General features: G+C 45.1%; 1 pseudogene across 1 annotated transcript; it reads left to right on the plus strand.

The window, feature by feature from the left end:
* Window positions 1-12,385: 12,385 nt before the first annotated feature.
* Window positions 12,386-13,569, plus strand: LOC308422945 (ceramide glucosyltransferase-like; annotated as a pseudogene). Its single transcript has one exon. The product of its transcript is annotated as a ceramide glucosyltransferase-like (transcript).
* The last annotated feature ends 1,055 nt before the right edge of the window (window positions 13,570-14,624 follow it).

Genomic DNA, 14,624 nt, shown 5'->3' on the forward strand with positions numbered 1-14,624 from the left:
CCACAGCCGCTGCCGCCTGCCTACCCCCACCGCCCGACACTGCTCAGTGCCACTTGCTGGCAGCTGCCTGACTCACAGACACCTCATGAGTCGTCGCTGCCACTGGGGACACTGGACACACTCGCAGGCCACTGGCCGCTGTGGCCTACCACATACCAATAGCGCCCGCCGCGTGGGTCACTGAGATAGATCAGCCACCCACCACACCGGTTCACTTCCTGATACCAGATTGTGGCTAAGGCACAAACACCGACAGATTAATAGGGACTACCATTCCAGTTGGCAAAGAGAACCCCCAATTTCCTAAACAAGGTTTGGCCAGCCTTTACGGGCAAGAAGGGTTAGTTCACTGCAGCCACAGTTTCAAGACAGCCATTGACCATTGGGAAGACCCCCACCCTCCGGAATGCTTCTCAGCTCACCCCCCTCTCTCAGGGCTCTTGCAACTGGTTTTCTTGCCGAAGTCCAGGCCTGACCGGGCATTCTCTGTCAGATCTGGGACCTGACACAGCCACCAGGAGCCCTCTGGACCCCTGGGAATAGGTGGAATTTTTTCTACTGAGTTTGTCCACTGGCACACTGGTTTAAAATAACTCGATAGCCCCTCTCCCCCCTTTATTCCCAATGGGCAACTCAATGTCTCAGAACATATCACTGGGCTCCCCACTTGGATGTCTCCTGAAATTTTTCAAATCTCTAAAACTAATGTCTCATCTAAAGACATCTAAATTGATACACCACTGCAATAATGTTTGGACTCAATAACCACTAGGTAATGACTCAAAATGGCCACAAGATGGCACCCTAGACTCGTTAATTTTATAAGACCTTCACTCGTACTGCCAATAATCTGGTAAATAGAAAGAGGTTCCACATATACAGGCATTTATCTACCTTGACTCTAACTAGTTAGCCCCATCCAACTCCTTTTAGCAATGAGGCAAACAGCAGATGACACCACAACTCTTGACCCAGCCAACGAGTCACCCCCTCTCTGCCGCAAAATTCATACCGCCAGTTCAGCTTCTATTCACACTACTCTAAGCTTTCCAGAACCTTCCCCTCCTTCACTGCCAACCTCACCCCCAGCCCATCTCCAGACACACCAGCTTCCCGCTGGTACCAGCTACAGGACTCTCCACCTTGGCAACTAGTTTTATTCCTCCCATTGCCTGCTCCAAGGCCATGACCAAACTCCCACCAAACTCTTCATTACCAAAGGCCCAGCATCAGTCCTTCAGCTAAAGGAAATGGCCGGTGTCAATGGGCTAGTCCATGTCCATGTTCCTTTCTCACTAAATGCACTCTCCCAAAAAGAAAGCAGGCTGGGTTCCTATACCTCCAATCCATCTGTTTTTATTAGAGTTCCAATACATTGCCCAATCTTACAGTCTGACGTTCCATTATGTACGTATGATTCTTACTAATAGTTTACTTCCTGAGGAATGCCGGTGAGTTTGGGAGAAACGCATGCAGATGAGATCCGCCAAACAGATGGAACGTACTGAACTGGTTTCTGAGACAGCACCTGATCAAGATTCCCAATGAGATTATCATTCCACAGAGACAGAACTATAACCTACTTCCTGGCCGGTCTCTGCAGAGCAGCCTTAAACCTGGTAAATTTTGAAAAACACCAAAAGGTTTCCCAAGACAGACAGGAAAACCCATCCCAACTTTTAGAGCACCTCACGGAGGTCCTATTACAATACGCTAATTTAGACCCTGAAAACCCAGAAGGTAAACAACTTCTAATGACCTATTTCTTTTCCCAGAGCTACCCCAACATAAGAGACAAGCTTAAAAACTAGAGAGGGGGCCCCTAACTCCTCAGGCAGAAGTCTTGGTGCTGGCCTTTAAAGTGTACCATGGGAGAGATGAAAAGGCTTACAAACAAAAATACCATATGCTGGCAAAGGCTGCCCGACCAACCCCAGCCACTGCTACAGACTCCTGGTCTCCCAGGGTTACAGAACCACCGGGCCCCTGCTACAGTTGTGTTCAATGAGGTTATTGTGTGAAAGCTTGCCCTAGCCCCCAGAAGCCAAGGGGGCTATGTCCTAGGTGCCATTGAGAGGAACATTGGGCTGTGGATTGCCCTTGTGTCACACAGGAAAGAGGGACATCAAGCCCAAATAACTCTCCAGCCAATCTCCTAGGCTTGGCTATAGATGACTGAAGAGGGCTGGGCTCCCTTGACCACTAGCAGGGAACCACGGTAGCTATCATGGTATGTGGGCAGTCCATCTCTTTCCTCTTAGACATTGGGACCACTTAGTCCTGACGAAGTTTTGGGAACTCACTTCTCCCTCCCGTTTTTCTATTGTCAGGGTAGGAGAACAACCTCACCTTCCTCACCAGACCCCCCACTTAGTTGCATCTTTAGGGGTGTACCTCTCATCCATTCCTTTTTGGTAGTGCCGACATGTCCTGTCCCCTTATTGGGAAGAGATCTTCTAGCTAAGTTGGAGTCTCTCTTTTCTTTGCTCCCCCATTTGCCTGAACCCAAGCTCTCCAGCAGCCCCTCTGCTCCTCCTTCTAGCCAGTCAACCTACTAACACAAACATGTTGTTTCCTTTACCAGCTTCTCAGGTAGACCCCCGAGTCTGGGACGTCCAGAACTGTTGCTAAACATCATTCTCCTGTTGTCATCCAATTACTGGACCCTACCAGGTACATAACCCAAGCTCAATACCCTCTCTCCCTCCAGAGTCTCAGGAAACTTAAGTCTATCATTTCTGACCTCTTAAGGAAAAACCTCCTTCACACTACTCCTTTTAACACCCCTATACTAGCAGTTAAAAAGCCTAACAGAACCTATCACCTGCTCCAAGACCCCAGGCGCATCAATTCTACAGTGGTTCCCCTCCATCCTGTTGTGGCTAACCCTTATACTCTTCTTTCCACTATCCCCTCAGGGACTTCCCATTTCTCAGTCCTAAATAAGTTCTTCTCCATCCCTCTACACACACAGTCACAGGACATATTTGCCTTTACCTGGACAGATCCTGACACCCATCTCTCTACCCAGCTTGCCTGGACCGTTCTACCTCAGGAGTTCCGAGACAGACCACACCTGGACTTATCATCCTTGCCTCCCCTCAGATCTAAGATTGTACTTTATGTACACAATTTTCTTCTCTGTAGCCCTTCCTTAAAAGTCAGACAGGAAGACACCTTACTTCTCCTAAACTTCCTTAGCAGTCGAGGCTATAGGGTCTCACCTTCTAAAGTCCAACTGTCCACTTCTCAGGTCACCTACTTGAGACTAACAATCATTACAACCCACAAACTATTACCTTAGATAGAAAGAACCTAATTCAGTCTCTAACTGTTCCTTCTACAAAAGAAGAAGTTTTTTCATTCCTAGGAATAGCCAGCTTTCTATACTCCTGGGTTCCTTCCTTTCCCTCCTCTCTCGACCCTTATATGAAGCAGCATTAGATCCTGTCCACAAACCTCTCCACAAGCCTGTTACTAAACCCTTAAGGCCCTGGCCTTACATCTCCCTGACCTGACTCGTCCTTTTCCCATCTATGTAACTGAAAAAGATGGATTTGCCCTTGGAGCCCTAGGCTGGGATCATCTTTTGCACCTGTAGCATACTTGTCAAAAAGACTAGATCTAACCATCCAGGGATGGGCACCCTGTATTCGTACCTTAGCAGCTGTTGAACTCCTCATTAGAGAGTCAAAAAAAAAAAAAAAATCTACCTTTGGGTCGCCTTTAACTGTCTTCTCTTCTCATAACCTGTCGCAGCTTCTGATTTACAAAGGCCTACAGACTCCACTCCCCTCCAGGGTTCTTTCTTTCCAGGTAGCACTAATATAGGACTCCACACTCACTTTCCAATCATGCCCACCTCTTAACATTTCCAGCCTTCTTCCTCCACCAAACACTAACTACTGCACTGAAACTTGAGAGGAACTATTACCTAATCCCTCACACATACAGGAAGGCACATTGCCTCAGGCTACCTACACCTGGTATACAGATGGCAGCTTCTTTCTACATGAAGGGGCCAGAAGAGCTGGCTATGCCATAGTGTCAGACACAGAGGTGGTAGAGGCCTAAGGCCCTTCCTGCTCATACCACCAATCAACAGGCTGAATTAATAGCCCTTGCCTGTGCCTTTCAATTGGCACAGGGACAATCCCTCAACATCTACACAGATTCCAAATATGCTTTCCATATCCTCCTGTCCCACACTGCCATCTGGAAGGAGGGTGAGTTACTTACGACTAAAGGAGAATCAGTAACTAATGAAAATCAAATTATGGCCATGCTAAAGGCCTCCCATCTCCCCACAGCTATTGGGATTATCCACTACAGATTCCACCAGACTGATGATTTCATTGTTTCTAAGGGAACAACCAAGCTGATGAGGCAGCTAGGGCTGCAGCCCTTAGGGGCCTAGATTCCTCTCACTCTCACCAGGACATTTTTTAAATTTTATTTATTTATTTATTATATACGAGTACACTGTAGCTGTCTTCAGACACACCAGAAGAGGGCATCAGGACTCATTACAGACGGTTGTGAGCCACCATGTGGTTGCTGGAATTTGATCTCAGGACCTCTAAAAGAGCAGTCGGTGCTCTTAACCACTGAGCCATCTCTCCAGCCCCCTCACCAGGATATTCTTACACTACAGCCTACGATCCCACCTTCACCCCCTGACACTCACCAGTCTCTGTCTTATCTTCACCAATTCTTCCATTCTAACAACCAGGTGTTGTCTTGTTTTGTTAAGACGCACCTACAGCCTAATCCTGAAGACTTACGTTTCTTAAAATCTCTTACTGCTTCTTGCAAAATCTGCCAGACGTCAAACCCCAACACAAAATATTGTAGCACCTCTTTTCCAACCCATCAGGCCTGAGGTTCTCTTCCTGGAACCAACTGGCAACTTGACTTTGCCCCCATGCCTACTGTCAAACAAGCCTAATACCTTCCCACAACTAACAAAAGGGCTCAGTCTCTGATCTCCTCCTCCGAGAGATCACCCCCCCCCCCATTCAATGTCCCAGCTTCCCTGCAGTCAGACAATGGTCCTGAGTTTACTTCCCAAATCTCTCAAAATCTAAGGTTCTAGACATCCCCTGGCATTTTCATATTCCCTACCACCCTCAATCTTCAGTAAAGGTAGAAAGAACTAACTGCTCTCTAAAAACCACTCTTGTCAAGTTGTCACAAAAACTTCACCTTGATTGGGTAAAACTCCTACCTCTGGCTCTTTTCAGACTACGAGCTCTCCCCAAGCAACCTCTCCAGGCCTCACCGTTTGAACTCATGTATGGCCGTCCAGTCCTAACTCTTGGCCTCTCACCTAAATGCTCTCCCCTCCCAGACCATCTACTCAGCCCATTACTTTACCAACCTCCATTCTCTCCTATGGAACTTTGCTGACCACCATCTACCTTGGCCACACACTGAACCTTGTCCACTGCCTGTGAACATTGGAGACCAAGTTCTTTTATCCCCTCCAGACAACAGGCCCTCACCCTTCTCTCCTAAATGGCAGGGCCCTTTAAAGTGATTCTCATGACACCTACAGCTGATAAACTGGAGGGACTCCCTCACTGGTTCCACCTGTCCCACCTCAAACCTTCTAGCCCTCCACCTAAACACTTTTTGTACACATTGACCCTAACAGGACCGCGCTCTGCTAAGTTCCAAAAGATGTCAAGACCACCCACCTTGTCCCCAGTTCCAGAAAATGAGACTCCACCCTGTCAGTGACATTCAACACCACTGGATTAGACATGGGCTTCTCACCTTCCCTTTACTGTTTGTTTTTATCCAGGGTAGGCCATATATCTGGAGATTTGAGGTTTAAGAAACTCCCACAGATAACAAACAGTCTTTTTGAATAGGATCAATAAACTGCTCCATGGCCGGATGTCAGGAATGATTCAAATCGCTGTCGTTCCCGTGTCAGTCATCCCATCCAAGTACTATGATCTCTTCACCTGCTTTCTCTCTGACCACACAACAGATAATTGTAAGAAATGGCCAGATGAATATGGGGGTTGCCCATATTGGTCTTGCCAGATACACATGCTAGGATCACGGCCCTGCCACTTCTACCAACGACACAAGATGCTCTTTTTCTACATAGAAGACCCATGGGATCCCAAGTGGGAGACTGGAGTTGTCGGTAAGCTCTACCGTAAAAACCAACCAGAGTCCCCAGTAAGCACTATCAAAATTCAGAGAAAATATGTCTCAATTGCCCAACCCTAAATATAAAAGGGGTAAGAGAAATAATCAAACACTCCTCCGAATGTCTTACTTCCTTAACATCCCTCCTCATAAAAGGCACCAGCTTGTCCTTCTGCCTTTTGCTTCAGACTTTGACCTCAGCATACAAATGCCTTAATGTCACCCGACCCGGCCGCTTTAAAGACTGCTGGCTATGTGTTCCTCCTGGAACAAACTCACAATTGCCCCTTACAGCCTCCCCAGTGATGTTGCCTAATAACCTTACCTCACCCTTTATCAGATGCCCTGACTCTGATGTTGCCATGACCTTTTCTCTAACCCTCTTCTTGGCATGTCAAACTGCTTTAAGACATCCGGGACACATTCTATAGAAATACTAGGCTCCCTAAACTGCAATACAACCATAACCCTTGATACCCCATCTCTGCCGCAGTGCCCAGGCATCCAAAATATGTCACTCCTCTGTGGCACACAGGCAGACCATCATTTGTCTGGCAGCTGGTCAGGTTTGTACACTGGTTCTCCTTTTCCCTGAACTAGAGGTAATACAGGGAAACGAGCCCCTGCCAATCCCAGTTGTAAATATGACAGCCGCCCAACATAAGAGGACAGTTCAGTTCGTGCCTCTTGGTCGCTGCAGGAATAGCCATAGGTGCTGGCACTGGGATAGCAGGGATAACTACTTCCATGACCAAATGTACTGAGATCACTTCCACACTCAGCAACTCAGGTTTCAAAAAGTATCTGAAACTTTGCTCACTGTCCAAAAACAGATCGATTCCTTGGCAGCTGTGGCTCTTCAAAACCGACAAGGGCTGGACATCCTGACAGCTAAAGAAGATGGCCTTTGCCTGTTCCTCCAAGAAGAATGCTGCTTCTATGTCAACCAATCTGGGGTAGTGAGAGATAAAATTGAGGAGCTACAATCAGACATACAGAATTTCAGGGAACATGAGGCCTCCAGTTTCTGGACCTTCGAAAACCCTACATGGAAGTGGATACTCCCCTTCATAACCACCCTTCTAGTCATCTTTCTGGGTTACTATTCACCCCCTGCCTTATCAATCTTGTTTCCACATTCCTTCAACAACAGATACAAAAAATTTCTAACCAAGCCATTAATCAGTTCCTGTTACAGGATTACAAGCCACTGTCCACAGAGGATTCTGATGTTAACGTTTACCAAGTGGACATGCCAACGGTAAAAACCAACTACACCCCTACGACGCCCAAAGACAGCAGGAAGTAGCCTAAGAGACCCAACGCCATTTTTACCATTGGCTTCACTTCATGCCCCCTTTCTCTCTTTTTATAAGAAGAAATAATAATAATAATAATAATAATAATAACAATAACTACCCCCAGCGATGGCACCACCCAGAGGTGACAGGAACCTGGCACATCCATCGCCATGGAAACAGCCAAAGCATTCCTAGGATACACTGGTTCAGAAACCCACCTTTACCTGGGAGCAAGTGATATCACTACTCCTATAAAAGACTGAAACCCCTGTCTTCTCTCTCTCTCTCTCCTCTTCTCTTCTTCCCTTGACCCTGACCTCTGTCCTGTCCCTGTTCTATTAAACCTCTCCATGTGGAACCATGTTGGTTTGGTGTGGTTTGTCCTGGCAGGAGCCGAGAAATCTAATTAACAACAGGGGGTATCAGGATCACATGTGGGAAAGTACAGGAGAAATGGCCAAATGGCTATGAGAATGAATTGAAATGTGAGTGGGAAAGTGGGTAGTATCTCAAGGACTTGTCAGAGACCTAGAATAAGGGAGGTGCCCAAGAATCAATAGGGGTGACCTTATCTGTGACCCATAACATTGAGGACATGGAACCTGAAGAGACCATCTCCTGTAGCAGGCAGGAACCCCAGTGGAGCAATAGGGACAACAATCTATTCACAAAACTTGCAACCCAAAACTGATCCTTCCTACAAGAAACACAGAGATGTAGGATCTAGCAGAGACTAAGAGAATGGCCAACCAATAACCAGGCCAACTTGAGACCACGGGCAAGCACCAATCACTGACACTATTAATGATACTCTGTTATGCTTGCAGACAGGAGTCTAGTATAGCTGTCCTCTGAGAGGCTCTGACTCAGATGCAAAGACCCACAGCCAGTGGATGAAACTTGAAAACTCATAGAAGAGTTAGGAGGAGAATTCCAGGCCTAGAAGGGGATTGGAACGCCACGGAAAGACCAATTAAGTCAACTTTCCTGGATTCTTATGGCTCTCAGAGAGTAAACCACCAACCAAAGAGCATACACAGACTGGAAGTAGCCCTCCCTGCCTCCCCCACCCCACACATTTGTAGCAGATGTACAACCTGGGGGCAGCAATGGCTATCCCAAAAGTTGTTGCATGTCTGTGGAATATGTTCTTCTAGCTGGGCTACTCTGTCTGGCCCCAAAGGGAAAGGATGTGCCTACCCCTAAATGGGCTTGATATGAGGCCTCACTGAGTATGCCTCCATCCTCTCAGAGAAGAGTCATGAAAGAACAACATAAACTCCCTTTGTCTCCATTTAAGGGCTGGGCCTGATTTCGGAAAAAAGGCTATAAGGCAACTGTTCCAGGAACAGATCATAAAACCTAGAACAAAATCATAAAACCCTCTTCCAAAGAACAGCCTGGGATAACCACAAAAATGGGGAAGTATCTTATCTCAAAATGGGCCATCTGTTTCATCATATGGTTAAATAAATACTCATGATATAGAAATCCAGACCACTTCTTATGACCAAGTTTCAGGTACCCAAAGACCACTGAAGAGCCAACTCCAATGTAAAACACATAGGGTATTTATTATGAGCTTGCTAGCAAGTTCTCTCAGACTCTCACCACTGAATCAAGTCAAAGTAACACCGCTGAGCCTAGGGGTTCAGTATTTTTATTGTGATTCAGCAAACTTAGAAATTTCCATATAGGTCAGCAAGTGAATATTTTAAAAACTGCATTCTGGCATAATTTACAGGAACAGGACATAAGGATAGAACCACCTGACAAACAGGATAGTGAGGTTATCTATTCTCTCCAGGATGTTTAGGTTTACTATATGTACCTTGGTCCTGCTATTGTAGCCTCGATGTTGCTGAAGGGGGATGAGGTGTCATACGATGTTTGCTCAGGTACGGTTTTCTTCCTGGAATTGGAGTTTATCCTCTGGTCTCACACAAAATGGAGTTTTATCAAAATTGAGGTTGGTTGGGTTTTTACACACTGACCACCTGTGACTCCCCCCCCCCCAGCATCCACCAGTAAAATTTAAATTACCTAATCCTTCTGGAGAGTTCCCATGGTTCAAGAAGGTCTGTGTGCCTTTGTCTGGGGTCACCATTTCAAAGAATGGTTGACTCCCTAATGCTAGTTGTATGTGCAGAATAAGTGATCTTATTTTGGCATCCTATCTGAGTCTGAGGTCTTCCTTCAGCAATTGTTTTAGACCATTACAGGATAGAGGAAGGATTGTGGGAGGAGAAAACCAGGAGTGGAGGCAGTGCGCAGGACATAAGGTGAATAAATTAGAAATAAGAATAACATCTGTACCTAAAAAACAAACAAATGAACAAAAACCATATACCTTACAAGGTATAGGTGTTATGTTTTATGAAAAGGAAAAGGAAGCCAGGGATACCTTTGGTAGAGTCCTGGTATGGTGCTGTGGAAGGGGGTGCCTCTGAGGGCCCATGCTGAGGCATCCCTTTCCCCTGAGGTACCAGCCGTAAAACAAATGTAGGATGGAATAGAGATTATTTGGGGGATGGGGAGGGGACTTGAGGGAGCAGAGACAGAGAAAGGCAGAGAGAGAGAGAGAAAATAGAGGAGTAGAGGCCAGACATGAACATGTGGGGAGAGATGGGGAGAAGAATGGGGAGAAAGAATGGGGAAGAGAGCAAGACTAAAAGAATAAGAGTGAGAAGGGGCAAACAGCCCCTTTTATACCAGTCATGCATAGCTGGCTGTTGCCAGGTAACTGTGGGGCAGAGCATAGAAGAAATGCCAACAATAGGTTTAGGAAAATGAAAGACTGGGAGTTAAGACACCCTTCCTAGTAGGTGTTCATCAGAGAGTTCATCACTAATTAAGAAAGGAGGGGAATATCCAATAGCCAGCTTCTTCCTGGCCCTGCTGAGATGAGATAACACCTGTCAGCTTAAAACAAAGGCCTTGCAGGCTTTAGTCTCCCTCCAGCAGGTCCCCTGCAGACAGTCTGGTTCAACAAGCTCAAGTCCTTCAAACTAACCAGCCCTAAAATGGGGGAGGGAAGCTCTGATACCTTACACCTTCTGTGTGCCTGTCACATATGTTTGCCCACCCAGTAAACTTCTTTCTCAATTGCTGATTCTCTGTGGTGTTTTGAGATTTCTCTGCTGCTACCTGTTATGCTTCAGTTTTTTTTTTAATTTCTTAACTGGCAAAGAAAACAAAGCTGATCTTTTTTTTTTTTTGAGGGCTTATTATTTTGAGGGCTTATCTCAGATTTCTTCTAAAAACTGTATCAAAAGGACTCTACTATGGAAATATCTCAAGAAACACTTCTTGTTATGATTAATAATTTGAGTCTTATTTGTAACAGATAAGAGACCAATGTATTTTCCATGTATTTTCATGTTAAAAAAAAAAATAAATCTTGTTTTGAAGACAAAAAAAAAAAAAAAAAAAAAAGGACTCTACTAGCAAAGGAATTAAACAACTGACACGTGGGCTCATAACTTACAAACTTCTGTAAGGCTAAGGAAACAGTCAACTGCATGAAGAAGTTTGCAACATGGAGAGAAACTGCCTTTGCAAATCCTCTGACAGAGGATGACTATCCAGAATATACAAAAAAAAAAAAAAAACACTTATTTTTAAAGAAGTTAAGGAAAGAAATGGTTTAGTTAAGAAATGGCCTTGTGAGGAATTCTCTACCCCACCCACATGGAAACAATGGCCCAGCACAGCCCACCCTGTCTTGGCCTAAGGGACTCCCTTGAGTAAACAGTTCTCAGGAGAATCATAAAATGTGCTGACTGATAACCATCTGACCCTCTAGAGAGTCCCAGTTAGGGCCCTGACATATGCTTATTAACCAATAGGTTTAAAGGTTAATATGCTTAGCCAGTGGATTTAAATTATAACTTTGCTGATGTAACCTGTACTCCTAAAAATTATAAAAACTGCTTGTAACAGCCTTTCAGGGTCGCCTCTCCTCTGGATGTAGTCCACCCCAGTGCACTGGATGAATAAACTTCTTGCTTTTTGCATCGATTCCCAATCTCTCATCTCATTCATGGGAGCCTCAAATAGATAAGACACAATGTGAGTCTTACAATGCAAGCAAACAAGTCTTCTAAATCAACACAACCAAACATGAACTCAGGAAGACTGAGGCAGCATGGGCAGCATTCATAGCCAGCATGGGCTTGTCCCCAGGTACTCTGCTCATATATTATGGCTTCCAGTTTCGTCCAGTTCGTGGTTTTTTGCTTCTTTTTTTTTTTTTTAAAGATTTATTTACTTATTATATATAAGTTCACAGTAGCTGTCTTCAGACACACCAGAAGAGGGCATCAGATCCCATTACACATGGTTGTGAGTCACCATGTGGTTGCTGGGATTTGAACTCAGAACCTCTGGAAGAGCCGTCAGTGCTCTTACCCACTGAGCCATCTCTCCAGCCCCAGTTTCCTGTTTTTGTGAGATTCCTGAATATACAATGAGTGGGTCTCTGATTCTTGTGCCTTCTTCTCTTGGGCTCTTTTTCTTCTGTGTGTCCTGTCCAACGTCAATATGATGCTTTTATTACTCTTGTATTACTCTTACTATATTTTATTTTGTCATATCTTATTACTACTCCTTAAAAATCGTGTTTGTTTAATAATGAGAAACAGAAAGAGAGTAGATCTGGATAGGAGGCGAACTTGGAGGAACTGTGGGAGAAAAAAACTATAATCAGGGGGAATTTTTTATTTTCCTTATGTGAGAAAAATCTATTTTCCGTAAGAGGAAAAAATAAAACAACAAAAATAAAATAAAATAAAATAAGCAAAAAAGCCTTCCATCCGCATGCCCGCTGCCCCGCCGGCCCATCCTTTCTGACTCTACCTCTCCCCACCCCACCCCTGTCCTCCTCCCGCAGCAGCGCTGTCCGGCCGGTGGGCCGGGGGATGGCGCTGCTGGACCTGGCCCAGGAGGGAATGGCCTTGTTCGGCTTCGTGCTCTTTGTGGTGCTGTGGCTGATGCATTTCATGTCCATCATTTATACCCGGTTACACCTCAACAAGAAGGCAACAGACAAACAGCCATATAGCAAGCTCCCTGGTGTCTCTCTTCTGAAACCTTTAAAGAGGGTGGACCCTAACCTAATCAACAATTTGGAGACATTTTTTGAACTGGATTATCCCAAATATGAAGTGTTCCTCTGTGTACAAGATCACGATGATCCAGCCATTGATGTATGTAAGAAACTGCTTGGAAAATACCCAAATGTTGATGCTAGATTATTTATAGTTGGCAAAAAGGTTGGCATTAATCCTAAAACTAATAATTTGATGCCAGCATATGAAGTTGCAAAGTATGATCTCATATGGATTTGTGATAGTGGAATACGAGTCATTCCAGACATTAACTGACATGATCAACCAGATGACAGAGAAACTGGGGCTGGTCCATGGGCTGCCATATGTAGCAGACAGACAAGGCTTTGCTGCCACCTTAGAGCAGGCATATTTTGGAACTTCACACCCAAGATCCTATATCGCTGCCAATGTAACTGGCTCCAAACGTGTGACGGGAATGTCGTGTTTGATGAGGAAGGACGTGCTAGATCAGGCAGGAGGCCTTGTAGCCTTTGCTCAGTATATTGCGGTTGATTACTTTATGGCCAAAGCCATAGCCAACTGAGGTTGGAGGTTTTCAATGTCTACTTAAGTCGCCATGCAAAACTCCGGTTCACACTCAGTTTCTCAGTTTCAATCCAGAATGATCGGGTGGACCAAACTGAGAATTAACATGCTTCCTGCTACAATAATTTGTGAGCCAATTTCAGAATGCTTAATTATTGTGTGTGCAGCCCACCATGTCTTCAGATGGGATATCATGGTTTTCTTCATGTGACGCTGCCCGGCATGGTTTATATTTGACTACATTCAACTCAGGGGTGTCCAGGGTGACACACTGTGTTTTTCAAAAACTTGATTATGCTGTGGCTTGGTTCATCCGTGAATCCATAACAAGATACAATTTCTTGTCGGCTTTACGGGTCCCTACTACAAGCTGGAGAACCGGTCGCTACAGGCTGCGCTGTGGAGGGATGGCTGAGGAGATCCTAGACTGTAAGTTTTGTGACTGATCACACACAGAACAGATGGAAGTGTTCTAAATTATGTTGACAGAAACGCTTTCAAGGACCTCCCCTCAGTGGTTTGTCACTTGTGTGTTTTGATATCTGCTCTTTAATTTATGTGCATGGCACTTGCATCTGTGAAAACAAAAACAAAAACAAAACACGTCTGCAGTCTTGGCCAAATAGTATCTTCTGTGGAAGTAGAGAAATCAAGACGATTGGTTCTAGGAAGTGGGGTTTGTTTTTGTTGTTATTGTTGTTTATTTTTTTAAACATATATACATACACTCACACACACACACACACACACACACACACACACACACACACGTTCATGACTGCTCTGTAGCAGAAACTGACAGTATCCTTTAGTAGGGAAAGTTTCTTACCTGAGTTACTCATGCTGAGACCTGCACGGGCAGGATGGACAGCCCTGTGAGAGGAGAAGGGGACAGCCCTGTGAGAGAAGGGGACAGGCCTGTGAGAGGAGAAGGGGACAGCCCTGTGAGAGAAGGGGACAGGCCTGTGAGAGGAGAAGGGGACAGGTCCTGGCCTCCCCACGTGAAGCAGATGGTGTTGTTCGTGAAGGCGCTGACTGAGAAACTTTTTTCATGCTTTATGCCTACCTTAGGTAGCTGTTGCAGAGCAAACAGAAGTTAGAAGATGTAATACAGTAGCTAGGCCTTGCAAAAACAAATGGAAAACTTTAATAATAAAAGAGCCGGAGTCTAGTATCTATATAAATCTGTGAGAATTTTTTTTTTAATGGTAACCATGAATTGAAGGCATCTTTTGGAACAACTGTCATTCTTCTGTCTTGAACCATATTAATCAGTGTGCTGTAATTAGGAGAGCTGAATCTTTTCTCCCTGCTCCTTGCCCAGCCTGCCCCCTCCTTTCCTCCGCTTCTCTCCAGGGGGGTGACCTTGTATAAGCGTAAGTAGATGTTTATAGCTGTAAGGAAATGCATTTCAGACACAGTTCACACAGGAGCTATGTTCTTACCCAGTATGTCTGTATTGTTAATAAGAATGTAATTTCAGGATACAAAGTATTTAATA

The sequence above is a fragment of the Micromys minutus genome (genome assembly GCF_963924665.1).
Source record: "Micromys minutus genome assembly, chromosome: 7".
Taxonomy (NCBI): domain Eukaryota; kingdom Metazoa; phylum Chordata; class Mammalia; order Rodentia; family Muridae; genus Micromys; species Micromys minutus.